The sequence below is a fragment of the Mobula birostris genome, chromosome 19 (genome assembly GCF_030028105.1).
Source record: "Mobula birostris isolate sMobBir1 chromosome 19, sMobBir1.hap1, whole genome shotgun sequence".
Taxonomy (NCBI): Eukaryota; Metazoa; Chordata; class Chondrichthyes; order Myliobatiformes; family Myliobatidae; genus Mobula; species Mobula birostris.
This window is the reverse complement of record NC_092388.1, coordinates 54,064,999-54,091,371: the sequence shown is the minus strand read 5'-3', so window position 1 is coordinate 54,091,371 and position 26,373 is coordinate 54,064,999. Positions and strand designations below refer to the sequence as shown.

General features: G+C 41.5%; 1 long non-coding RNA gene across 1 annotated transcript; it reads right to left on the bottom strand.

Moving 5' to 3' along the window:
- Positions 1 to 5,064: 5,064 nt before the first annotated feature.
- Positions 5,065 to 12,021, bottom strand: LOC140212611 (uncharacterized). Its single transcript, XR_011889761.1, has 3 exons — positions 11,954 to 12,021; positions 8,867 to 9,050; positions 5,065 to 5,452 (listed from the first exon to the last, which is right to left on the bottom strand). It is a non-coding gene; the product is annotated as an uncharacterized lncRNA (long non-coding RNA).
- Positions 12,022 to 26,373: the final 14,352 nt, after the last annotated feature.

Below are 26,373 nucleotides of genomic sequence, written 5' to 3'. Positions count from 1 at the left end.
ATCCTCCCTCATCTTAAAACTTGTTGGTAGATTCCTGGGTTACTGGGTAAGGTGAATGAAATGCAAAATCTGCTGCTGAATTGGAATGAAAACTATTTTAACTGTGTGCCTGGATGATCTCTCTGTAGTTAATAATTAGTACTCAGTTCCAGGTGGATTGTGTTTAACTGCAGACTGCTACAACATTCATGAACTCAGTGACTTGGACGACAGTTTTTATGTGACTGCATTTTACTGCTATCTATCTTCTATGTGTCTTGTGCTGTGTATGACTGTCGGTACTGCGTTTTGCACCGTGGCCCTGGAGTAACACTGTTTTGTTTGGCTGTATTCATGGATGGTTGCATGAAAATTTAACTTCAACTTAAGAAAAAACAAAAAAGAGAATTTTAGGAGTTGGCAACAGATAAATGTCCCACAGTTCATCCGAGCTATATTGATGACAGTACAATTTGAGTAATGATTAAATAGATGTTGCCTTATATGGTAGACTGACATGAAGATGCTCTGCCCTGATATTTGTGGTTAATAGCATCTGCATCCTCCCATGACCCATTATTGTCTGGGAATTTTCATTCCACACTATTTCATCCATTTATCTGTACCCCCAGATCGCAAATATCAACTGGAGCTGGTCTTGGTCCCTGCCCTACTTCCGACCAGAGATGCCACTTTGCCGAAGGCATCCCGAAAAATGCAAAATGCAGCTCACTTACCTGCCCCTCAGGAGTCAGCAAATATTAGGTTGGTCTGTACCAGGTGAGTCAGCTAAGTGACGAGAAGAAAGTGATAACCAACTCTGAGAAAAAATCTACCAATAGTGGATTTAGAACCTCAAGATAACGCCAGTGGCAGCCATTGGTACCCTCAACAAAGCACTGTTAAAAACGCAATAAGTAAATAACATAATAAAGCCAGAGAACCACCACTGCTACTGTGCACAACTAAATATTAAGTGAATGAACCTCCCGAAATTGGTCGATTAAAGTGGCAACCACATAGTTGGTGAGAACAATGGACCTAACATTATTCATTTGAAACCAACCCATACTGTGCAGGTCCCTCACACTGGTCCTCAACATCTGTATTCTTTTCTCCAATAACCCCTTCATCCTACACTTAGGAGGTAATGGAAATGTCTGATTCGTTGAAACATCCCACTTCCTAGGATATTTGATCCTATTACTTATCTTTATCTGTCTCCTTGCTGTGGTGTGCCTTACAACAGCTGAGAGGAACAGAACCTCTCAGTCTCTTGGTTGAGACTCCAAAAACAACCAGTTTTACCACTGAAAATTCAAGGCCAAATAACTTCATGTTGCAAATGTCAAATTCAGATAACATGAAGTTCTTGTTATTTTTTTGCCAGAACGTATCATGACATGGCATTGATACCAAGGAGAGTATGATCTCAACTCATAACTTGCTCAAAGAACTGCCCTAATAAGTCTGAATAGTTATATCCTGAATTATTTTATTAAAATACTTAAGATTTTACACTGTTGTGTACATGTTTAAAGACTTATTTGACTCAAAACTGAAACATCATATAACCATCAAAACATCATGTAATAAACGTTCCGGTCTATTCAGGTAATTGAGAGGATAATCACCATTTCTGCAATCACCATCCTTCAAGCAGCAGTTACTAATATAAACAATTCCGAACCCATTGCATTACTCCAATATTTTGTGACTGCAGTAATTCCAAATTCTTACAAGAAAGAAGATATTCCACATTCATACTTCTGAAAGGACCTATAAGACAGTAAAAAATTAGAATTTAAGACTATACTTGCTGTGAGGTGGCAGAGTACTATAGTGGTAAGTGCAATGCTTTATAGTACAGGCAACCCGAGTTCAATTCCAGCCGCTGTGCCTGTAATGAGTTTCTACACTCTCCCTGTGAGTTTTCTCCAGGTGCTCCAATTTCATCCCACAGTCCAAAGACCTACCAGTTGGTAGGTTAATTGGTCATTGTAAGTTGTCCCGTGACTAGGCTAGGCTAAAATCGGGGAATTGTTTGGCAGTGTGACTCCAAAGGCTGGAAGGGCCTATTCCATGCTATATCTCAATAAATACATAAACTTTTTAATGAATATTTGTAGTATTTCTATGCTCTACGTATTATGGAACTGAATTATTCTAGAATTTGTATGTCTATAAAAATGATCTGTATACCAAATTCATCAAAAACATTTTAGAATCATCCATAAACTGGTAAGACTTTACGAAAAATACAACTTTATAGCCAACAATAAAACAAGTAACAGGCAATAAGTTTCCAACCTTATAAACTGCAAATGATTTACGCATTAGATTTTGTATACATTAAAGTAAAATAAAATACAAGAGAGACCGTGCATGTTTGTGAAGTTACCTACAACCAAGTTAGGAATCCCTGCTCTATGTTGTAAGTCTAGATTGTGAACACCAGTTCCACTCAATTCCCCCGTCAAACATATGTCAGTACATGGGCAGCTCGTCATCAGCTGAGAGATATCCTAACCGGCCAGAAGCCAATGAAGTCAGACTTAATACTCCCAGTCTTCCCTACCTTACTGCTGATGATAGGGCAGGTGAATCAAAACATCTTGTGGTTCAACTGAACTTACACAGTGAGACAAGTATCACCAAAGTTGCTCTGCGAATCCAAACATTTGATTTAACCAAGGTGGTATCAACTGGACAACCACCAAAACTGATTTGTGGTTCATTGTCATTAGGCCAGTAAAACCGACTTCTAACATCACTACTTCTACGGGAATTAGAGGTAGTGTAGAGAGTAGTGGTGAAAGTGGAGTGACTGGGGAAGTGGGGAGGCAGGTGGTGTATGACAGCAACGAAATACATGAGAGTCATTTATCCACTGTATATCAGCTGCGCATTTGCAATGTGAACAGACAGTAAATTAATAGTCTGTCCGGTCCAAAGACTTCTTTGAATAACTCCCCATGAGTAACAATTCATACTGAATAACAGGCTTCATATCTGTGGCATGAACATCACAGGAGATGCACAAATCTGTGAGCAGCTTAGAATACAAAGGAGAATTATAGCAACAATGTCCTCAAGGAATTATGTGATTGCTCATCTTGTTTATCAGTTAATAAATCTGAGGTTCCTCAGAGTCAAGGCTCACTGAACTAAGCTGAAGTAGTCCATTACTACCTGGGCTTTGTTTCCCATTGTAAAAAATTTTGGGAATCTAAAAAGCCTGGTGCAAAGGACATCTGAAGTCTCGATACGTAAATACAGGTCCCATCATATGCAAAGCTGGATGTGACAATAATGTACATACATTATTTCTACTTTATATAGGCTGTGTATTTTTATGTGTTATTTGGTATGATTTGGCAGCTGCATAGCTTATTGGTTACTGGAGAGCGCTTGCGTCGTGTTTTTGCCGAGAGCGCTTGCGTGAGATTTTCTGCCGACGGCGCTTGCGTGAGATTTTCGGTACGGAGAACAGTGCAGTAATGATTGTGGAAAAGTATTTCTACTTTATATAGGCTGTGTATTTATCATATCTTTCCTGTTTTTACTATATGTTACTGTTGTTTTAGGTTTTATGTGTTATTTGGCATGATTTGGTAGGTTATTTTTGGGTATGCAAACGCTCACAAAATTTTCCCATATAAATAAATGGTAATTGCTTCTTCTCTTTACGACATTTCGGCTTACGAACCATATCATAGGGATGCTCTACCTTCGGATGGCGGGGGAAACCTGTACAACATCAGCAGGTCCTTGTCACTGGAACATTGCTGAAAAAAATCATTTGAGGAAACATGAGCTGGGGTGTGCCAGGAAAGGAGTTTAGGCTCACAGAAAATGTCAACTGTACTGCAAATAAACATGATTTACTTCGAAAGTATCGATTTGAAGAGTGGGGGAAAGAGAGTTCAATCAAATAAACTAATGTAATCTTTCCCCAACAAACGCCAGATATAAACAACAGATTCCAATTTGTGAAGGATGGTTGTACAAATATTTATTTTCTTCAATTTAACATATAATAAACTGTAAAATTAACCAACCATTGTCAGCATGTCAGTCTACACAACCAAGAAAAAGGCAACAAACCTTCTTTATCTCATTAGCCCAGTGAATCCTGCTGGCAAGTCTGTGTTTACATGTTAAAAGGTAAAAACAGGATCAAACCCTTGTATGTGGCAGAGTTTAAAAACATTTAATTTTGCTTATAAATTTAACCTTAAGATCTTTGTCTTTTTTTTAAACAGATTTTTCTATTCTATTCCTTCAATTATTAACAAAACAGAAATGCACATTTTATTGGAATGCATTAAACACACTGGTCACATCTTCGTTATGGACTTCTGGTTCTCCGGAATTTGCTTGGTTGAATACTGACTGACCAAATACTTCTGCTATTTCAGAAATTACCTGCTCTGGCACTTTCTAACAGAGGCAGTTACACAACAAGGATTTCAGGAGTTTGTGGTGTGGACTGATGCAGTGTCAGCACCTGGAAGGATTAACTCCAGGCTGAATATCTTCATGGGAAAAATCATGCATTTTAAACAAGGAAAATTGCTTGCCACGAGTTTGCCTTTCTATATGTAAAAAAAAAAGTGAATTTTTAAGGGATTCCTGAATTATTAATGGTAGTACCTAAGGGAGTTGCTGCAAAATAAACTGGAGGAGCTCAATGTTAAACAAGGAGTGCAATGTTATAAAGTGTAGGAGGGGTTATACCAGAGCTTATGACAACAGATCATGTTGTACTCTGTGGAAACTATACATGACAATTGGCAAGATGGATGAACATCGTCAGCTGCAAAACTTGCAGGTTCACCTCCAAGACTTATATTGCTGGTCCATTATCACTTCTGGGTCTAAATCTGGAACTTGCTCCCCAACATCTTTGTGGGAGCATTTTCACCAGAAGTCCAGCGGTAGTTCTGGAGGGGTGGGGGGGGTCATCACTACCTTCTCACCAGCAATAAGACTTTGGGCAATACATGTTGGCCCTGCTGGCAACATTCACATCACAGGAAGCTAATAAATTAAAAACATCTCCTGTGACATAAATCACAATGGCTCAATAGACAGAGCAGAGTTACCTAAATTAACTTTCTCCATCACAGAATGAAAGTGGGCATTGACAAACACAAGCACCAACATTTACAACGAGACTATTATTTCTAAAAGGAAGCAGGAAAATAATGCATCTTTTTAAATTAAAACTGCTTTTCCAAAAGAAAAAAATTCAATCTTCTGGATATAGTGGAGACTCCAGCATTTTGATAATCAACAAGGCAGGATTCAGAGTTTTAATAGTGTGAGAGATTGGCATTTGTGTAAACAACTTCTGGTGCCACAGTTCTGGACAGTTCTTTAGTTGTATCTTGTTAAGTATCTTTCTCTTCAAATTCATTTTCTGTTAGACAGCACAGTGCCAACTTCTGCGTGTACAAAGAAATGATACCTGGGAAAAAATGTTAAAGAAACAACATTTTTTAAATAAGCAACACACTCTTATCTTGTTTGTAACACTTTTTAATGCAAGTATTTGACCACATGGTAAAGTAACTAGTCATTAAATAATTAACTTGCATATTGCTGTGCAGAAAAAAACACAATTAAAAGAAACTAATTGGACCAAATTTCTCACTTACCTAAAACTACAATTCAATTTCTCTCTTCAGAGATGTAACCCGATCATATTATTTCCAGTACTTGGGCTTTTATTTCATTATAATTCTTTTTAGACAATTATTGAGAAAAAATAAATCTCCCACATCCAATTCCAATAAAAATGGATCAGATTCACATTTAAGTAACAAAAAGAGGGAATCCTTTCACCGGGAGACTGGAGGAGCTATGACAATTTATGTAGAGGAACAGGTATTTCAGTTCTAACCTGTTCCACAATTCAGTAAGATCCCAGGTGAGCTATGGCCTCATTTTTTACTTCTGCCTTTCCCCAGCCATCCTCAATCAAATTAATGCATTAATTTTCTCAATTCCAGGGAAAACAACCTTGGTTTCTCTCTTGTCACAGTTACTGTCTGACCTGCTGAGTGATTCTGACATTGGATTTTCAACATTTGCAGGGTTTTGCTTCTACTTTCTGCCACCTTGCTTTTATTAAGAGGGTTGTGGGTACATGAATGCTTCACCTGTTGCTGGGCACATTCAGCTTCACTTATCTATAATTTCTCACTGGTTCTTTCATCAGATTTTTTTCCAATATGCTGTGATCAATGCCACTCATAAACCAGTGCCTCTTTTGAAAGTATCTCTGAATCTCAAGTGTTGTCTACCAACTGGTCTCTTGGCAAATAAGAGTTCCCATTCTGGATGACTTTGGCGATTCAGCACTTGTCCTTTGTCCTGACATGCAATAGTAATTTCAGACAATGCTGATTGAACGTACTATATTTACTAAGGTAATTGAGCATCTTACTAGCCTGTATGTTTATAACAATTTATATCCACCACATGATGAGTCAATATATATTGATCTTTGTTTTTTATGTACTTTATGATTCAGCTTGAACAGAATCCCAAGCATAAAGTCATAATTGTGTTCTTGAGCTGTTATACTTGTGCTTTTTGTAATTCCAAGTTCTCTTGCTTTACTTTACAAATGTGTGAATCTTAATTTTGAAGTGAAGGGAAGGATTCTCATTGCTAACGGAGCACTCTGGCAGTTCGAGGCTATGACCTCAGAATAACCATTATCGTCCAATAACTACATAGATTTATATTTACAAAAGAGTGCTCACAATAGTCTAGGTGTGGTCCAACCAGGACCTTTATATCTCCTGCACTCCAGTGATCTGGTTATGAATCACAGAGTGTTATTAGCATTTCTGTTCATTTTCTCCACCGCTCCATAACACTTCAATGATCTATACATTTGGAGCAGTAAGTTCCGTTGAATTCCTGTGCTTCTAGTTTTCCATTATTTAGAAATTCCCTGCTTGATCATTTTGTCATCAAATTGCAAGATCTCGCATTTATTTATTTATTTATTGAGATACAGCACGGAATCGGCCAATTCTGGCCCTTCAAGCCGCATCCCCCAAATTTAACCCTAGCCTAATCACGAGACCATTTACAATGACCAATTAACCTACTAACTGGTACATCGTTGGACTGGAGCACCCGGAGCAAACACGCACATTCCACGGGGAGGAAAGAAGACTCCTTACAGGTTACATTAAAGTAGCAGCAATTGGTATACACTGAATCTATTGCCCATTCACTCAACCTTTCATACCTTTTAGTAGCTTAGTGCTCAAATCTACACTGTTTACAATGACCTACACTTAGTCTCTTTGTCAAATTTGAATAAGTAGCTCCCCTCCCATCATTTCTAAGTACATGAAATGCTTCCAACATATCCTCAGAAGACAGAGTGAATCACAATCCTATAATTTCAAATTCATTTCTATTATTGACCTTACCATTCAACTGATTTCCAAGCCAGGCCAGTACAGTGCAGTCAATTACTCTCACTTGCAAGAGCACAGTTGGAGGTACCTGCAGCTTCAAATTTTCAGAAGCAGTGTTCATGAATTTGTGTCTATATTTTGTTCATCTCTAGCATGGATGCCTTTTCTTTCATTAACTAGTTTGTAACTCAATCACAATGCTCACGATAAAGCACTCTAATTGAGTGAGCCACCCCTGTACCTGATGGAACACAATTAGATCAGATATGGATACCCACATAACATATGTGTAGCTTAGTAATAGCTCAGCGACCAAGAAGAAACCACAAAATGCAGTATTTGCTTGAAGAGATTAAATAGCAGCAATGAGTTTCACCAACACTTTGCTTTTATAAACACTAACATGGTTAAATAGTAAAGGCCCTTCACAAATGTATTAAGAACCTAACTCAGGGCAACATAAAGGCTTGTTAGGATGGGTGACCAACACTTCATCAAAGTATATTTTAAAATTCATTTTAAAGCTGAGAGGGTGAACAAGACTTGAGGAAGGATTTGCAGAGGTTTGTACCCAAGAAAGCATTGGTGGGGTGATTACAGTCTGGAGACTAGGGTTGGAGGGTAACATAATACACAGAACATTGAACAGTACAACACAGTACTGGTTGTTCAGTCCATGATGTTGTACCGACCTTTAAAACTACTCCAAGATCAATCTCACACTTCCTTCCAACATAGGCTCCATTTTTTCTCCATCCATGTGCCTATCTCAGAGCTTCTAAGTCTCCCTATTGCACCATCTCTACTTTCACCTCAGGCAGGGTATTCCATGCACTTAACATTCTCTATGTAAAAAACCTGCCTCTCACACTCTCCCTCTACTTTTTACTAAATTAGTCATTTTGGCTCTGGGAAAAAGTCTTTGTCCATGTGATATATGCCTCGTATCTTGCACACTTTTAAGTCACCTCTGATCCTTCTTCACTCCAAAGAGTCGATCCCTAGCTCACTCAGCCTCTCCTCATGGGACATGCTCTCTAATTCCAGCATCACTCTGGCAAATCTGCTCTGTACCCGCTCTAAAGCTTCCACATCCTTCCTATAATAGGCAACTAGAACTGAACACAATACTCCAGTTCTCATTCGTGATGGGACTTATACCGTCGTGTCATTGTCAGTTGCGGTATGGGTGAGTGACTGGAGAAAGGGGTTCGGCCAGCAGCAAAAGTGTGGATGAACCCCAGTTCAGAAAAGACACTGCCCCACAGCTTGCCCAAGATACTATTATAATAATTTTGTCAAAAAAAAAAGCGGGGACAGAGACTCCACAGAACGCAGAAGGAGAAATTATTAGATTGAGATAGTCGAAGGACTTAAAGAACACATTTAAACTTCCTAGCAAAGAAAGAAAAATATAGAATTTTCAGCATATTACTTACGTAAAAACTTTTCTATGCACTTGGGTTGCTTTTCAGGTGGGAGGTAAACACGGAAGAAGTAGACTGGAGCTCCAGAGAGTGCAACTGCAATTCCAACAAGGGAGTTTATGGTGTCACTGAAGAGAGGAATCACCACCAGAAACAAGCTACACATGCAGTAGATAATTGGGAAAATCAAGCTGAGCTGCAGAAAAGAAATTTCAGATTTTAACATTACTAATGACAGCTGACGGCAAAGAATTTTGCAGATATTCACATTATTTCATGGTTACGGGATTGTGCTCAGCTCCTGCCATTGTTCCATTGACATCTATGGGATGATATGTCAGTCAAGGACCGCACCTGGCAACCAATTTTATCAACACACACACACCATGCTGGAGGAACTTAGCAGGCCAGGAAACACACAGTTGACATTTTGGGCTGAGACCCTTCATCAGGGCTGGAAAAGAAGGTGGAAGAAGCCAGAATAAAAGGTGGGTGGGGGGTGGGGGAGGAGTACAAGGTAGGTGAAGCCAGCTGGGTGGGTGAGGGTGGATGAAGGGAAGAGATGCGAGGTGATAGGTGGAAAAGGCAAAGAGCTGAAGAAAGAGGAGATCCCATCTTTCCAGCATCTGCAGATTTTCTCATCTCTGTTCACAAGCAGCATTTAAAAACCAGACCTTCCCCTTCCCCTCATCATTGTCTATCTGGGGCTTGCCACACCAATATTTTTTTCTCACGCCACCCTTGGTTACCAATTTCACATCCTCCTTTCATCTTCAATGATCCAACAACCCCACTAATGTTTTAGTTGTTAATAAACCTCAGATGTTTAGTAGGAACTGTTATTCATAAGGAAATCATGTCTAATTCATTTTATTGAAGTGTTTTTTTTAGTGCATGGAGCTGGCTGCCAATTTTTCTACAACTGGCATCAAATAAATCAGTGTTTTAGTTTAATCCTGCAGCTAGAAAGAGCCCTTCCAACAAGGCAGTATACCTGTGGTACTGCAATGCAAATGCCAGTTAATGCCCTCTAACAGAGGAGACGCAAACCCACAACCTCAGAAGCTCGAAGCCAATGTCTGCTCTCCCTACACATCTATCCAAACCATCACTTAAAACAATTATTGTGCCCAATTCAAATGAGCACTTAATTAACTGAAAATTAAAATAACTGCAGACAATGGAAATCTGAAACAAAAATCAGAAAATGCTGCAAAAACAAAAACAACAGGTCAGGGTCCTGATAATGAGTCTCTCATCTGAAATATTGACTCTATTTCTCTTCCCACAACTGCAGCCCAAGTTGCTGAATATTTCCTTTCTGGTTTGAATATTTAATTAACATCAGTGTAAGTAACAAATGCCTCGAGGTGATTTCCAAATCCTGGTATTTAAAGTTTGGTTTCACTAAACTGGCAGTCTGAGTATTTTAAGTGTAGAGTACACAAGTTTAGCAAGAGCGGTGTTACACAAAGATCCACAAAAGACCAACAGAAGGGACATTAGGGATCATTCTAGAGGTCCTGACCTGGAGTTACACTAAGACTTCGTTTTTTTTTGTGATAGTGGGACCTGACCCTGAGGGCTCACGGCCGGCCATATTTCCATATCACAAGGATGCGGCCTAGAAAGCAAGCACACCTTCAGAGTTCCAATGCCTTGTGGCCCTGTGGACAAGTCAACTCTATGCCAGTGTCAGCAACTAAAGTGTCACGGGAGAAAACAGAACATCGGATCCGCTGTTGGGGGCCATGTACCCGGCGAATCGTGCACTCTCTCTCTGTCTCATTGGTTGGGGGGAGTTTGTTGCCGATTCTTAAAATCGGAGAACTCAGGGGGAAGAAAAGTGACGCAGCAGACTTTATCATCACAAATCAGCGAGTTGTTTAGTCTGTATCTCCCCTCTCGCTGAGTTACATGTCTCTGCCCCTATATTAGAGACAGAGAGCCTGTTATTGCCCGGTGAATGATCAGGATATTCGTAATCTGAGGGTTAGAGCTGTAGTGTTTATAGCTGGTGACCGAGAGTCATGTAAGAAGTTCATGCCTGACCTCTGGAAGGCCTTTGCATGTGTAAAGAGACAATTTCAGACTAAACTGGAATCACAGTTAGAGACTCTCAACAGCAATGGCAGGATTTACACATTATAACTTCCTACAAGGTGAGATAGATTAACATAAGTGGCAACAATCCATCACTCCCGAAAGAGCCCAATGGCTTTTATGCAAGCGTTGATCGGGAGAACTATGACAAGCACACACAGGCCCCACATTTCAAGATGACAATTATTGGATTTTGATGTTTTTGATCCAGGTCCTCATAGGATTCAGGAAAGAGGCACAAAGCTTCTTACCTTGACAATTGTTTTATTAGGCATTGATAGAACAAAGAAAACAAGAACAGGACAGTGATTGCGTGGTTGAAGAGAGAGAGAAATACTAAGATTAAAGACTTGTGCTTTCCTCAAATACCAGAGATAAGAAAAAAATTCCATTCAAATCTATAGATAAGAACTAACTAATTAGAAAGAACATATTAAATACTGCAGTACCAAGTTCTCTCTTCCTTTGTTTAAGGCAAGCGGCACACATAGCCATTGGGAAGGTATGCTGTGTGTGTGCTCTCAACTAAGTATACTTGTTGAATATTCAGCTTTGTAGCATCTGTAACTTGAACGTTTGGTCGAATTTTTACTGTTTGTAAATAAATGATTAATATGCCTATTCTCAATCAGTGTTTACTGTCTCACTTGCCAGACCCATGAATCTGATGCAACATTACGACATATTAACATGAATATGAGCACTCATAGTAAGTAGGCAAGATTGGCAAAGAATATAATAGCAATAATGTCAGAATAAACTTCATAATGTTGAGTAGTTTTCCACTTGGCTGGTTAGTCATGGGCTCACTGTAGCTCAGCAGTTAACTACAGTGCTTGTTGTCCTTGTCAGGTACCACTTTAGCTCACTTACAGTGGCTGGCATGTATCCACTTATTTAGACCCTCTACTTTCACTGCCTTGTTGGTAATTAACAGAACTTGGTAAGGACCTTCCCATCGAGCTCCCAGCGGTTTCTCAATCAGGACCCACTCACCGGGTATCAGGATGTGTCCTCCTCCTATTGGATCACTCCAAGAGGCAGAAACCTGTCGAGAAGCAGACTGTACAGCTTGGGTTAGTTTCACACAATAGTTAACTGAACTGTCTGCCATAATGTGTATAACAGCCCCTCTGAGATCAAGAGCTCCCAGCAGTGACAGAGGATGTCCCATTACCGCCTCGAATGGACGTAGTTTAGTTTTCTTGACTGGTATTGCTCTTGTGCTACATAAGTACACAGGAAGAGCTGAAGGCCATGATATACCTTCCTCATGATACTTAGTCAATCATTATTTGATTATTCTATTCACTTGTTGGACTCGTCCTGGTGACTCTGGGTGATGTGCACAATGAAAAGACCATTCAATGTTCATCAATCAGTATAGTTCCTGACAAACACTTCCAGTGAAATGTATTCCCTGGTCAGTCACTGTTACAGGGCAATCCCCAACTAGCAATCTAGCCCTTGATCAGAGTTCTTGCTGTCTGTGTGTGTGGCTGTGGCTTTCCTTGCTGGAATAGTTTCTACCCATCTTGAAAACTTGTCCGCTATTGTCAGTAGGTCAGAGTGTCCTTGACACTTTGGTAAAGGAATATAGTCCACTTCTAAGTGTAAAAATGCATTTAGTTGTGGTAGCTTCTCAGCTGCTCCAGGATTCACTTTCTGGCAGGTCAGGCATCTTTCAAATGTTTGTCGAGCTTGTGCCCTAAACTCAGGAGTCCACCACCACTGGGAGAATCTGTCAATCATCCTTAGTAGTTCAATGTTTGCCAGAGAGTATACTTGCCATGCCGGATAGGGAAGCAATGTGGCTGGGGCTACCAGTCTATGATCAGGGCCATAGCTTTATACCCCATCACTGTTTAATTTCCACCATTCTCCACCCAGAACCACTTTTCTCATTGAGAGGACTGAGCTTGAGTCTCTAAGGTATCTTGTGTGTTTGTCTGTGATGCAGAGTTCAACTTCAGTTCCATAATTCCAGTTGTCGGGTTCACTGCAGATGTTCTTGATTCTTCCTTTACTTCTTTTATTTCTTCTGTTGCTGTCACGTCTGCTAGATACGTTGTCTGCACTGCTTGCAAACAAAGACATCATCCTAATGCTGTGTTATTCAGTTTAGCAGAATAATAACCAACTGGATGCAGTCAGTCTCCATGTTCCTGAGTTAAGACTGCCATAATGTAGCCATGTTTCTCATTGACATACAGGGTAAATTGTCTGCCCATATTAGCGATTCCTAACGCAGGTACAGTACACAATGCTACCTTTAAAGTTTGAAAAGTTTCCAGTTGTTCTTCGTTAAAAGTCACAAGGTCGTCTGAGTGCTTACTGCTCGTCAGCAGATTGTTGAGTGGTTAAGTGATTTCAGCATATGAATTGACCCATGCTCTGTATTATTTGCACAAACTCAGAAATGACTGAAGTTGCTGAACTGTTGTAAGAGGCTGACTTAACCACGCTTGCACAATCTTCAATGATTTCCCTTTTACCTTTGGAAATTTTCTGTCCTAGGAAAATTATTTTGGTTTGTTGCACCTTTGCCTTGTCTAGATTCACTTTATGACTTTTGGAGGATAGATAATTGAGCAAATAAGGCACATCATGTTCATTTTGGTCTCCAGCTTCAGATGGAATCAGGACATCATCCACATTTGTATGATAGTCAAATCAGTGGCTGGTAAGTTCCTCAGGTTTGTCTCACAGCCAGGTAATAGACAGTGGGACTGTCATAGAGCCCTGGTGGTAGCCTCATCCACTGGTATTGTTGACCATCAACTGTAAACCAATCATGGTTGTCATTCAGGCACAAATGTTATGGACCAGAATCCATTGACCATATCAATAACCGTAAACAACTTGTATGATGATTTCAGGACATTGAAAATAGTTGATGGATCTGCCAATTTGTCAATACTTTGATTAACAATGGTTTCACCTTTAGTCCTGTGCGTCTTCACTTCTTTGGTCTTTATTAGAGCAAACTGTCACAGAGCTCTCAATCTTACATTTCCATCACTGTCATCCTCACATAAGTCACTAGGGGCCGCTGTAGAGTCCATGTCATGTCCATCCTGCAATTCTTCAGAGTTCAGATGGTGTTGCTGTGTCGAGAGAGTGTCCAATGTAGACTAATTCATGTCCATCCTGTAATCCTTTGGAGTTCGGATGGTGTCCCTGTACCTGGAGACTCATTTGGACTGCAATTCCTCAGGTGGAGCTTCAGAAGTAAGAGTTTCTCAGGGCAGAGCACCAGCAGTATTATCACTGGCAGAGCCACCCATCTGAAGTTGCAGCTGTGTCTTTCAGTTATGTCTTCATTTCCTTCTCAACTCTGCAGAATGTGCTTCAATTGGATTACCACGCTCGCTTGGTTAATGCAAAGGTTTGCTCTTTAGAGTTTTTACTGCCTCTATCATGAAGTTCCACGTTTCTTTCAATTAGTAAAATACTTGTCCTGTTAACTCTTTCAATCACTCACATGTTCAACCAAACCCCAACACAGTCATTCTCTAAACCTGTAGCAGGCAGTTTCTTCATCTTAATAAACTTAACATTGTTGGCATATTTCATTATGCTCACGATCAAGCATACTTTCTTCAGCCAATGATCGGTGTGTCAAGGCCGACGTGGATGGGAAAGGCAGTTTCCCGGAGCAAACAGCTTTCACCACATTGCGTCCAGATATAATTGTATGGTCTGACAGCAGTAGAGAAGCGGTTACTGATGAACTCACAGTCTCCTGGGAAGACAACGTCGATGAAGCCCATGAGCGCAAGTTAACCAAGTATGCAGAATTAAGATCAGAGTGCAGAGACAGAGGGTGAAGGTCTCATGCTATCCATTCGAAGTAGGCTGCCATGGGTTTATTGCGTTCACTCTCCAGAAGTGGCTGTGTGACCTTGGCTTCACTAGAAGAGAGATCAAGTCAACCAGCAGGGCTGTAGCTGAGGCAGCAGAGAAAGGATCAGCATGGGTGTGGACCAAGTATGTCCAGAGGGGCAGATAGTCAGACAGCGTATACATATCTTGCAAACCCTTCAGTAGTTGTATAGACACCTGAAGAGCAGACTATCTGTTGGATGGGAGTGACTGATAGAGGCAGATGCCAAGTTTTTAAGTTCACCAGTGGGAGGTGGTGCTTTAGCACTGCTGGCCCACCACCTCGAAGGAGTCTTGATCATAAGCGGGCCGAAACTCCTGAAGACAGGTGGCAGATCAACTGATGATCCACTGGTGATAGCACAGGACAGTTAACATCTTAGTCCATGTGTATTTTGTAACTCTATCAAACTGAAATGTTTTATTCAGGTAAGAGCTCTTAGTAGGTTTCACAACTTGAAACATTATTGTGATTCAATCTTAATTCATACATAACTGTTTCATCACTTTGACCGCAATCTCGAGATATTAATAGGTTGCAACCAAATGGATTGATCCAGCAACCAAGTAGGTTGTACAACCAATATTTTTACTAGGTACCTAAATAGATAATCGTGTGACCAGAATGGATTGTAATCCGGTGGGTTACAACCAAACACATTGTCAAATCAGTAACATGGAAAAGTCTACAGATTGTGGAAATCCAAAGCAATGCGCACAAAATACTGTAGGAACTCAGCAGGTCAGGCAGCAACTATGGAAATAAACAATCGATGTTTCTGGCCGCAACCCTTTATCAGGACTGAAAAAGAAGGAGCATAATTCCAGAATAAACCATTTTTTATTCATGCTTCCTTCTCACAACCACACCCCACCATCATTTTATTCTGCTCTCTTCTCCTTTCCTTTTCAGTCCTGAAGAAAAGTGCCGGACCAAAAAGTCGACTGTTTATTCATTTCTATAGATGCTGCCTGACCTGCTGAGTTCCTTCAGCATTTTGTGTGTCACTGTACAACCAATATTTTCACAGTGGTTTTTCTTTTAAAATAGCAATGCAGCAGTCCTCAATCCTGATCTCCATCTGGTATTCAAAGCCAGAACCTTTTTCCTCTCAGACAACAGAGGAGCAGGTAAGTTCTTAACTCTTCTGTTACACACTAAAAATTCCATTTTTATCTTCAGTTGCTCCAAGTTCTAACTTCAAAATACCCTGCCACCAAATACGACACTAATTGGATTCTGGTGTGTTTGATCCCTGGTCTTATGGAATTCTGGAAAAAGGCACAAATCTTGCTGCATCATGATCATTTTATAAATAGCTGATATAACAAAGAAAACAGGAATAGAACTGTGATAGATGTCTTCCAGTTGAAGAGAGAGAGAAAAAACTAAGATTAAAGATGGCACTGCATATGTTTAGCCATTTTATACCACAGAGAAAAGGAAAACTTCCAGTCAAATCTAGATAAGAAATAGGCAATTAGAAAGCACTTATTCAACACTGCAATACGAAGTTAACCAATGAGAAAGCACTTACTCAATAAAGCAGAACAAAGAAACTTCCAGACCTTTCCAGAATTATACTTTTTATAGCCACTGGAAGCATATTAAACTGTTATATGCATGTAAGAACTACTTAAAATATAAGCAGATAATTAATTGCTAAACTGCAAAGAAAATGCCAATTAAACTGTCTAATCAAAGATTTAAACAGTCATATCCAACAACGTGTAATTTCAATGTCTGAGCATGACACACAGGTGTCCTTCAAGAGAGTGAATCCACAAAAGGCTCCTGGTCCGGATGGTGTACATGGTTGTGTGCTGGAGATCTGCACAGACCCACTAAATGGAGTATTTACAGATATCTTCAACCTTTTGCTTCTGTAGCCTGAGGTTTTCACCTGTTTCGAAATGGCATCTATAGTGCCTGTGCCCAAGAAGAGCATGGTGACCTGCCAAAATGACTACCGTCTGGTGGCACTGGCATTAACTTTAATGAAGAGCTTTGAGGGGTTGGTTTTGGCACAAGTCAACTCCTCGATCTGCTCTAGCTTGCCTACCATCACAACACATCAACAGAAGATATGATTTCTCTGGTTCTTCACTCTGCCCTGGACCGTCTGGACAGGAACACTTCGGTCAGGCCACTGATTATTGACATTCAACACTATCATCCCACCCAAGCTCATCATCAAATTGAAGACTTGGGCCTCTATGCCTTCCTGTACAACTGGATACTCAACATTCTCCTCAGGTGACCACGGTTAATGCGGACCAGAAATAACATCTCTCCCTTGCTGATCATCAAAGCAGGTGCACCTCAAGTCTGTGCGGCTAAACACAGTTCCAATGCCGCACTCAATTTTGTCATACTTGTTGCTGGATAAATCACAGGTGACGATGAGTCAGATACTGGTCAAATAGGACATGTCATTCCAGAATGAATTCTCACACAATATCAGCGAAACTAAGGAGCTGATTGTTGATCAAGTGGGGGATGGGTGAAGAACATGCCAGTCTGCACAGGAGGATCAGCGATGGAGAGAGTCAGCAGCTTTAAACTCCTGGGTGTTAACTTATCAGATGACTTGTCCTGGGCCCAGCATATAGATACAATCATAAGCACAGCGTGCTAGTGCCTTTATTTTCATGGGAAGTTAAGAAGGTTTCACTTGTAATTAAACACTCTAACAAAATTCTCCAGACGTTTCAGTATGATAGTCCTGTTGAAAGTACAGTATCACTGCTACGGCAATTTAAATGTTCTGGAGTATAAGAAGCTGTAGAAACTCAATCGAAACGCAAGATGGCAATGCATTCAGTCGCAGTGGTCACTCGAGCTCCAACTAATAGTGTAATTGTTCCTCCTCAGCATCTTCCATATGATCACAAGACACTGTTGGATATTATGAACAGCACGTACTGGAACTCTACCTCACTAGCAAGTTGCTGGATAGGAGAGGAGGTGAACAGCACTGGCTTATTGTGTACAAAGAGTCATCGCCTGCCTCAGCCACCCAGGGACGAAGGTGTCAGAGCAGAACACAAAGAAACAGAAAGCACAGTAAGTGAGCTGGTATTCGTGCAAGGGAAGACTAGCTCTCCTGTCGAGTCTGCTTTCAAATGTTCAATTGCTAGAAAATAAACTAGATTACCGTCGTCTCCAACTGAAGCAATGTGAGACGAAGGACTGTTGCATACTCATCCTGACAGAAACATGGCTCCAGGATACCACACCTGAAGCAGCCACCCAGCTAGAGGGTTTCTTCTCTTTTTCAGTGGATGGAAATGCTTCAGCCTCAGGTAAGACCCGTAGACGAGGGCTGTGTATCTACCTTAAGGATGACCCACTGTTTCCTTCTGGTAGATCTTTTAATGGTGAAGTGCAGGACCTTCTATTTACTGAGGGATTCCACTGCCATTGTGATTATGATTGTATACACATCCACGCCCCACCCTCTGCTTATATTGGTGAGATAAACCATATATATGTTGTAACTGGGTTAACTGTCTGGACACACCCCTCTGCTGACTGCCCCTGTGGCTTCTCCCACAGAACCCTGAATAAAGGTGATTTTGCCTTGCCTCTCCCCCTCAGTCCGGGGGCAGACTCTCAGCATGGAAGTCATATTGTACAGCGAATAAAAGCCTTTCAGTATTTACCCTACTTCAGTCTTCTGGAGTTATTGAAGGTGCTTCAATTTTATTCGCTGTAATTTTAAAGCATGGAATGCGCTCTGAGACCTGACAAGTTAGATCGCGATCTGCAAACGCCAGTAGCTGGAAACGCTCTTGAACTCTGGTTGGCCTGCTTCGAATCATACCTAGTGGAGATTAAAGTGACCGACCCCACAGCGAAGCGCAGAATTCTACTCTCCAGGGTCAGTCCATGGGTCTATTCACTGATCAGAGACCAGGCGAGCTACGATGGCACAATGAGCGCACTCAAAGGACAATACCTGCGGCCGATAAACAGCGTCTACGCGCGACATTGTTTAGCGACTCGAAACCAGCGGCCCGGAGAATCAAGTACTGAGTTTGTCCAGGCCCTACGGATGCTCGTGCGAGCCTGCAATTGCCAACATCTGACGGCAGTAAAGCATGCAGAACTCCTAGTGAGAGACGCCTTCGTCACGGGGACCAGGTCAGTGTATGTGCGACAGTGGCTGTTGGAAAAAGGCGATCTTACCTTAAATTCGGCGATTGAGCTGGCCGACATGCTGGAGGCCGCTCTGCATAACTCTGAGGCTATCCAGGCACGCGATTCCCTGATGGCCTCATGGGCACAGCAGACCCCTCAACCCGCTAACGAATCGACCACGGCTGCTGCCAGTCGCGAGTCCGCGAAGTGCTACTTCTGCGGACTCGAGAATCACCCCCTGAAATACTGCCCGGTTCGACAAGCTACCTGCTCCAGCAGCAGAAAGAAGGGTCACTTCGCCAAGGTCTGTAAGTCCAAATTGCGAGCGGGATTGAACAGCGCCGCGTACGAGACATGTGGGTCACCATCTTGCCTGCCACCATCTCCCCTGCACGCTGCCACCACGTACAAGACATGGGGTCACCATCTTGCCTGCCGTCATCTTGCCTGCACGCCGCCACCACGGGCGAGACATGGGGGCAGCCATCTTGGTTGGCGCCCCCTCCCACCGCCTACGACCAACAGGTGCTGAAGGGGCATCCCACCATGCCGGACCAAGACAGCGACTCAACCCTGGCCTCCGTGACCCTCAACCAAAGCGCTCCCCACCAGCTCGCAAGGTCAATGATGGACAACCTGTTGGAGGGGCACAGGACAAGCTGCCTGTTTGACACAGGCAGCACGGAGAGTTTTACCCACCTGGGCATGGTGCAGCATTGCGGACTCGTGATACGGCCAGTAAGTCAGATGGTCACCATGGCTTCCGGGTCGCATACAACAGACATCCGGGGGGGTTGTGTAGCAACGTGAGTGGTGCAGGGCACAGAATATCGAGACTTTATATTATTGATCATGCCTCAACTGTGTGCCTCTGTGCTATTGGGGCTTGACTTCTTTTCTTTTTAAATCTTTTTATTGAATAAGTATACAAAAAGGTAAGCCATATAGGCACTAATACACTGTTAGAATATAATAAAATTACAGGAGATATTAATACAGATAAAAAAAATGATACAAACAATGTAATTTAAACATAACATAATAAGGTAACATAATAGTATACTAATTTTTTTATATATATATCAATAGAGAAAAGGGAAAAAAAAACCCCAAAAAAAACCCACCGTGCAACTAAACTAAAAGCAAAGCAAAACAATGGGCTAACTTGGAACCAAGTAGAGTTAGAGAACTTAAAATCACATCCTCAAACCCGACCTCCATTAAAAACAGTAAAAAAAAACAAGAAGGGTATATAAATATGGAGCAAAAAAGAGAAGAAAAAAAATTACATTAAATGAAAATATTGAATAAAAGATCTCCAGCTCTGTTCAAATTTAAGTGAGGAATCATAAGATTGCTTCTAATTTTCTCCAAATTCAAGCATAATATCGTCTGAGAAAACCAAAAAAAGGTGGTTGGAGCGTTAAGCTCTTTCCAATGTTGTAAGATACATCTTTTCACCATTAAAGTAAGAAATGCAATCATTCTACGGGCTGAAGGAGAAAGATTACTGGAAATTTTAGGTAGTCCAGAGATAGCAGTAATAGGGTGAGGAGAGATATCTATATTCAATACCTTGGAGATAATATTAATAATGTCTCTCCAAAAAGTTTCCAGAGTAGGACAAGACCAAAACATATGAGTTAAAGAGGCTATCTGCCCCGGACATCTATCACAAAAAGGATTAATATGAGAATAAAAACGAGCTAATTTATCTTTGGACATATGTGTTCTATGAACAACTTTAAATTGAATTAGGGAATGTTTAGCACAGATGGAGGAAGTATTGACTAATTGTAAAATCTGCCCCCAGTCATCCACGGAAATGATAGAACCCAATTCCTGTTCCCAATCTACCCTAATCTTATCAAATGGAGCTTTCCTAAGTTTCATAATAATATTATAAATCATAGCTGATGCATCTTTCTGACATGGATTAAGGTTAATTATAGTATCTAAAATATATGTAGGAGGAAGCATTGGAAAGGAAGAAAGTATAGTACTTAGGAAATTTCTAACTTGTAGATATCTAAAAAAATGTATTCTTGATAAATTATATTTATTAGATAATTGTTCAAAGGACATAAGGGAACCATCTAAAAATAAATCCAAAAACCGTGAAATACCCTTAGTCTTCCAAATTTGAAAAGCACGATCTGTGAAAGAGGGAGGAAAAAATATGTTACCTAAAATAGAAATCGCTAGCCCAAATTGGTTAAGATCAAAAAATTTTCTGAATTGAAACCAAATACGTAAGGTATATTTAACTATCGGGTTAGAGACCTGTTTGAGGCGTTTCAAATCAAAAGGAAGAGAGGAACCTAAAATAGAGCCAAGTGTATAGCCCTGAACAGATTGTAATTCCAATGCTACCCTTTTAGGAATGGATAGTATATCCTGGTCAAGTAACCAAAATTTCATATGTCGAATATTAATTGCCCAATAATAGAATCTAAAGTTAGGTAATGCTAAACCTCCATCTCTCTTAGCTTTCTGTAAATGTATTTTACCCAGTCTCAGGTTATTATTTTGCCAAATAAATGAAGAAATTTTTGAGTCAACTTTATCAAAAGAAGATTTTGGAACAAAAATCAGTAATGCCTGAAATATATATAAAAATTTTGGCAGGAAAAACATCTTAACTGCATTAATATGACCAATCAAAGTTAAATATAATGGAAACCATTTAGATGAAAGTTGAATAATATGGTCAATTAAGGAGAAAAAAATTAATCTTAAATAAATCTTTGTGTTTACAAGTAATTTTAATCCCAAGATATGAAAAATAATTATTAATCAATTTAAACGGAAAGTTATGATATAAGGGAAGTTGTTTATTAATCGGGAAAAGTTCACTCTTACTAAGAGTTAATTTATAACCTGAAAAAAGACTAAATTGTGCTAATAACTCTAAAACAGCAGGGATGGATTTTTGAGGATTAGAAATATATAAAAGTAAGTCATCAGCATAGAATGATATTTTATGGGACTTTAAGCCCTGAGTTATCCCAGTAATATTTGGAGATCCTCGAATGGAAATTGCAAGAGGTTCTAATGCAATATCAAATAATAAAGGACTAAGAGGACAGCCTTGTCGAGTACCTTGAAAAAGAGGGAAAAAAGGTGAGTTTAAAGAGTTAGTACGGACCGAGGCAACAGGAGAATGATATAAATTTGATCCAGGATATAAATTTCGAGCTAAAATTAAACATTTCAAGCACCTTAAATAAGTAAGGCCATTCTACTCTATCAAAAGCTTTCTCAGCATCTAAAGAGATAACACACTCAGGAACATTTTGTGGGGGGGTATAAACAATATTTAACAGTGTGCGAATGTTAATATCATTCCCCCCCTTTTGATGACGAGTGATAGTCTGTTGGTCCTCAAGTTGGGGTGCCTGGAGAAGTGACGTGGATTTGTAACAGTGGTACAGCGAGTTGCTGGTCTCCACTCTCATTGCTGCAGGAAAGCACCCTCTCTCCCCCTCACTGGAGAGACAGGGCCTGTCTGAGATACCGAAGTACTGGGTTATGGACTGTAGTTTTTGATGAACTCTCGATCAAGGCCTCTTTGGGGGCTCGTACTATTGCTTGCGAGGTGGGGGTGTCAGTGCTTCTGCTGGCACAAGTGGGGGGAGGACAAGTGGGGGGCTTCAGGGGTCTGATGTTTCTATCATTCATTCTATGGGGTTTCTTGTTTCATGGATGTCTGTGAAGAGTAAGCATTTCAGGTTGTATATTGTATACATTCCCTGGTATTAAGTTGAACCATTTGAATCCACATCACAACCCACTTGGCCATATTATTTGCCAAGGGAAATCTCACATGCCATTGTGGTTGTTGTGTACATCTCTCCCTCTGCCAACCCGACGTCAGCGTGTAACATCATTTACACCGTCATAGCCAGATTACAAACCCAGCACCCAAGTGCCCTCATTACCATCTCGGGTGACTTCAACCATATTACCATGGCGAGAGCACTGCCCAACTTCACGCAGTATGTGAGCTGTACAACCAGAGTGGAGAGGACTCTGGATTTGGTGTACGCTAACGTTAAGGATTCATACAGCTCCTCTCCCCTCCCCCCACTGGGAAGGTCAAATCACAACCTGGTGCATCTAAAACCCTGCTACGTGCTTCTGGTGAAGAGTAAACCTGCAACCTCAAGGACAGTGAGAAAATGGTCGGAGGAAGCTTATGAGGCGCTCCAGGGTTGTTTTGAGGTGACAGACTGGCAGGCACTCTGTGAGCCACACGGGGAGGATATTGATGGGCTCACAGAGTGCATCACTGATTACATCAACTTCTGTGTGGACTGCAATGTTCCGACAAGAACTGTCCTTTGTTATTCAAATAACAAGCCATGGGTAACAAAGGACATTAAGGACATCAAGGACATCCTGAATGCTAAAAAGAGGGCATTCAGAGGTGGAAATAGCGGGGAACTGAGGGCAATACAGAGGGACCTGAAAGCCAGGATCAGGGAGGTTAAAGACAGGTACACGAGGAAGCTTGAGTGGAAACTCCAGCAGAACAACATGAGAGAGGTCTGGAGGGGGATGAGGACCATCACTGGGTTCCGGCAAACTAGCAACAGAGGAGCTGAAGGCAGTTTGGACAGGGCCAACGAACTTAACCTGTTCTTTAACAGATTTGACATTGTGACCCCTGCCCATCCCCCACATGAGTCATCTGCTGTCGGCCCCCAACCAACACATATTCCACTCTCCCCTCCTACCCCTCCTCACTGTCCCCCACCCTGCTCTCATGACTATACCCCTCCGCCACACGAAACCACCACGGTGGGCTTCACAGCTGAACAGGTGAGAAGACAGCTGAAACGTCTCAACCCAGACAAGGCTGCAGGACCGGATGGTGTCAGTGCCAGGGTGCTCAAAGCCTGTGCCCCTCAGCTATGTGGAGTACTTTGCCATGTCTTCAACCTGAGCCTGAGGCTCCAGAGGGTTCTTGTACTGTGGAAGACGTCCTGCCTCGTCCCTGTGCCGAAGACGCCGCGCCCCAGCGGCCTCAATGATTACAGACCGGTGGCATTGACCTCCCACATCATGAAGACGCTGGAGAGACTTGTTCTGGAGCTGCTCCGGCCTATGGTCAGGCCACACTTAGATCCCCTCCAGTTCACCTACCAGCCCCGACTATGAGTTGAGGATGCCATCGTTTACCTGCTGAACCGTGTCTACGCCCACCTGGACAAGCCGCAAGCACTGTGAGGGTCATAATTTTTGACTTCTCCAGTGCGTTCAACACCACCCACCCTGCTCTGCTGGGGGAGAAGCTGACAGCGATGCAGGTGGATGCTTCCCTGGTATCATGGATTCTTGATTACCTGACTGGCAGACCACAGTAAGTGTGCTTGCAACACTGTGTGTCCGACAGAGTAATCAGCAGCACTGGGGTTCCACAGGGCACTGTCTTGTCTCCCTTTCTCTTCACCTTTTACACCTCGGACTTCAACTACTGCACAGAGTCTTGTTATCTTCAGAGCTTTTCTGATGACTGCCATAGTTGGATGCATCAGCAAGGGAGATGAGGCTGAGTGCAGGGCTATGGTAGGAAACTTTGTCACATGGTGTGAGCAGAATTATCTGCAGCTTAATGTGAAAAAGACTAAGGAGCTGGTGGTAGACCTGAGGAGAGCTAAGGCACCGGTGACCCCTGTTTCCACCCAGGGGATCGGTGTGGACATGGTGGAGGATTACAAATACCTGAGGATACGATTTGACGATAAACTGGACTGGTCAAAGAACACTGAGGCTGTCTACAAGAAGGGTCAGAGCCATCTCTATTTCCTGAGGAGACTGAGGTCCTTTATCATCTGCCGGATGATGCTGAGGGTGTTCTCCGAGTCTGTGGTGGCCAGTGCTATCATGTTTGCTGCTGTGTGCTGGGGCAGCAGACACCAACAGAATCAACAAACTCATTCGTAAGGCCAGTGATGTTGTGGGGATGGAACTGGACTCTCTGATGGTGGTGTCTGAAAAGAGGATGCTGTCTAAGTTGCATGCCATCTTGGACAATGTCTCCCATCCACTACATAATGTACTGGTAGGACACGGGAGTACATTCAGCCAGAGACTCATTCCACCGGGATGCAACACAGAGCGTCATAGGAAGTCATTCCTGCCTGTGGCCATCAAAATTTACAACTCCTCCCTTGGAGGGTCAGACACCCTGAGCTAATAGGCTGGTTCTGGACTTATTTTCTGGCATAATTTACATATTACTATTTAATTATTTATGGGTTTATTACTATTTAATTACTTATGGTGCAACTGTAATGAAAACCAATTTCCCCCGGGATCAATAAAGTATGACTATGACTATGTCTTTTCAATGTAATAATGACAGAAAAGAAATACTGGTCTGGCCAATGACATCTGTATATCCAAGAAACAACTCTAGGACCTGCTAATATCATCCATGTAATACGAGTATCTAAACCCAAACCATAGTCTTCAAACAACCCACTCCTGAATTTCCTTATGTACTGTGTGGCATGTTCTCTGCTTTTCTATTTTACATCCTTTACAATAAAATGATTTTATTTAAGAGGGGTCTCGCGAAGTAGATACTGAAATTCTTATGCAACAAAATGTTTGACTAAGAGTGGAAAAGTTGCAGGTACTGGAAGTAGACAATAGACTATAGGTGCAGGAGTAGGCTATTCGGCCCTTCGAGCCAGCACCGCCATTCACTGTGATCATGGCTGATCATCGACTATCAGTATCCAGTTCCTGCCTTATCCCCATAACCTTTGATTCCGCTATCTCAATGCTCAGCAGGCCAGGCAGTGTATATAGAGAGTTAACTTTGCAGGTCAAAGACTTCACGAGAAAGTGGTAGAGAGTGTAGGGGAGTGAACATCTTCAATGGGGAAGGCCAGGGTTGCTGTTGGGATAAATTGTAGTGGGGTTGATGGATTAGTGGGGAGAGTTAGAGAGAGACAGAGACAGAGAGACAGAGACAGAGACAGAGAGAGAGAGAGAGAGAGGGGGGGGGAATATAGCACAAGTTAAATATAGCATAAGAGTACTGTTAAAAACGCAATAATAACATAATAAAGCCAGAGAACCACCACTGCTACTGTGTACAACTAAATATTAAGTGAATGAACTTCCCCAAATTGGTCGATTAGAGTGGCAACCACATAGTTGGTGAGAACAATGGACCTAACGTTATTCATTTGAAAGCAACCCATACTGTATAGGTCCCTCACACTGGTCCTCAACATCTGTATTCTTTTCTCCTATATATCTCCAATAACCCCTTCATCCTACACTTAGGAGGTAAGGGAAATGTCTGATTCGTTGAAACATCCCAATTCCTTGGATATTTGTTCCTATTACTTATCTTTATCTGTCTCCT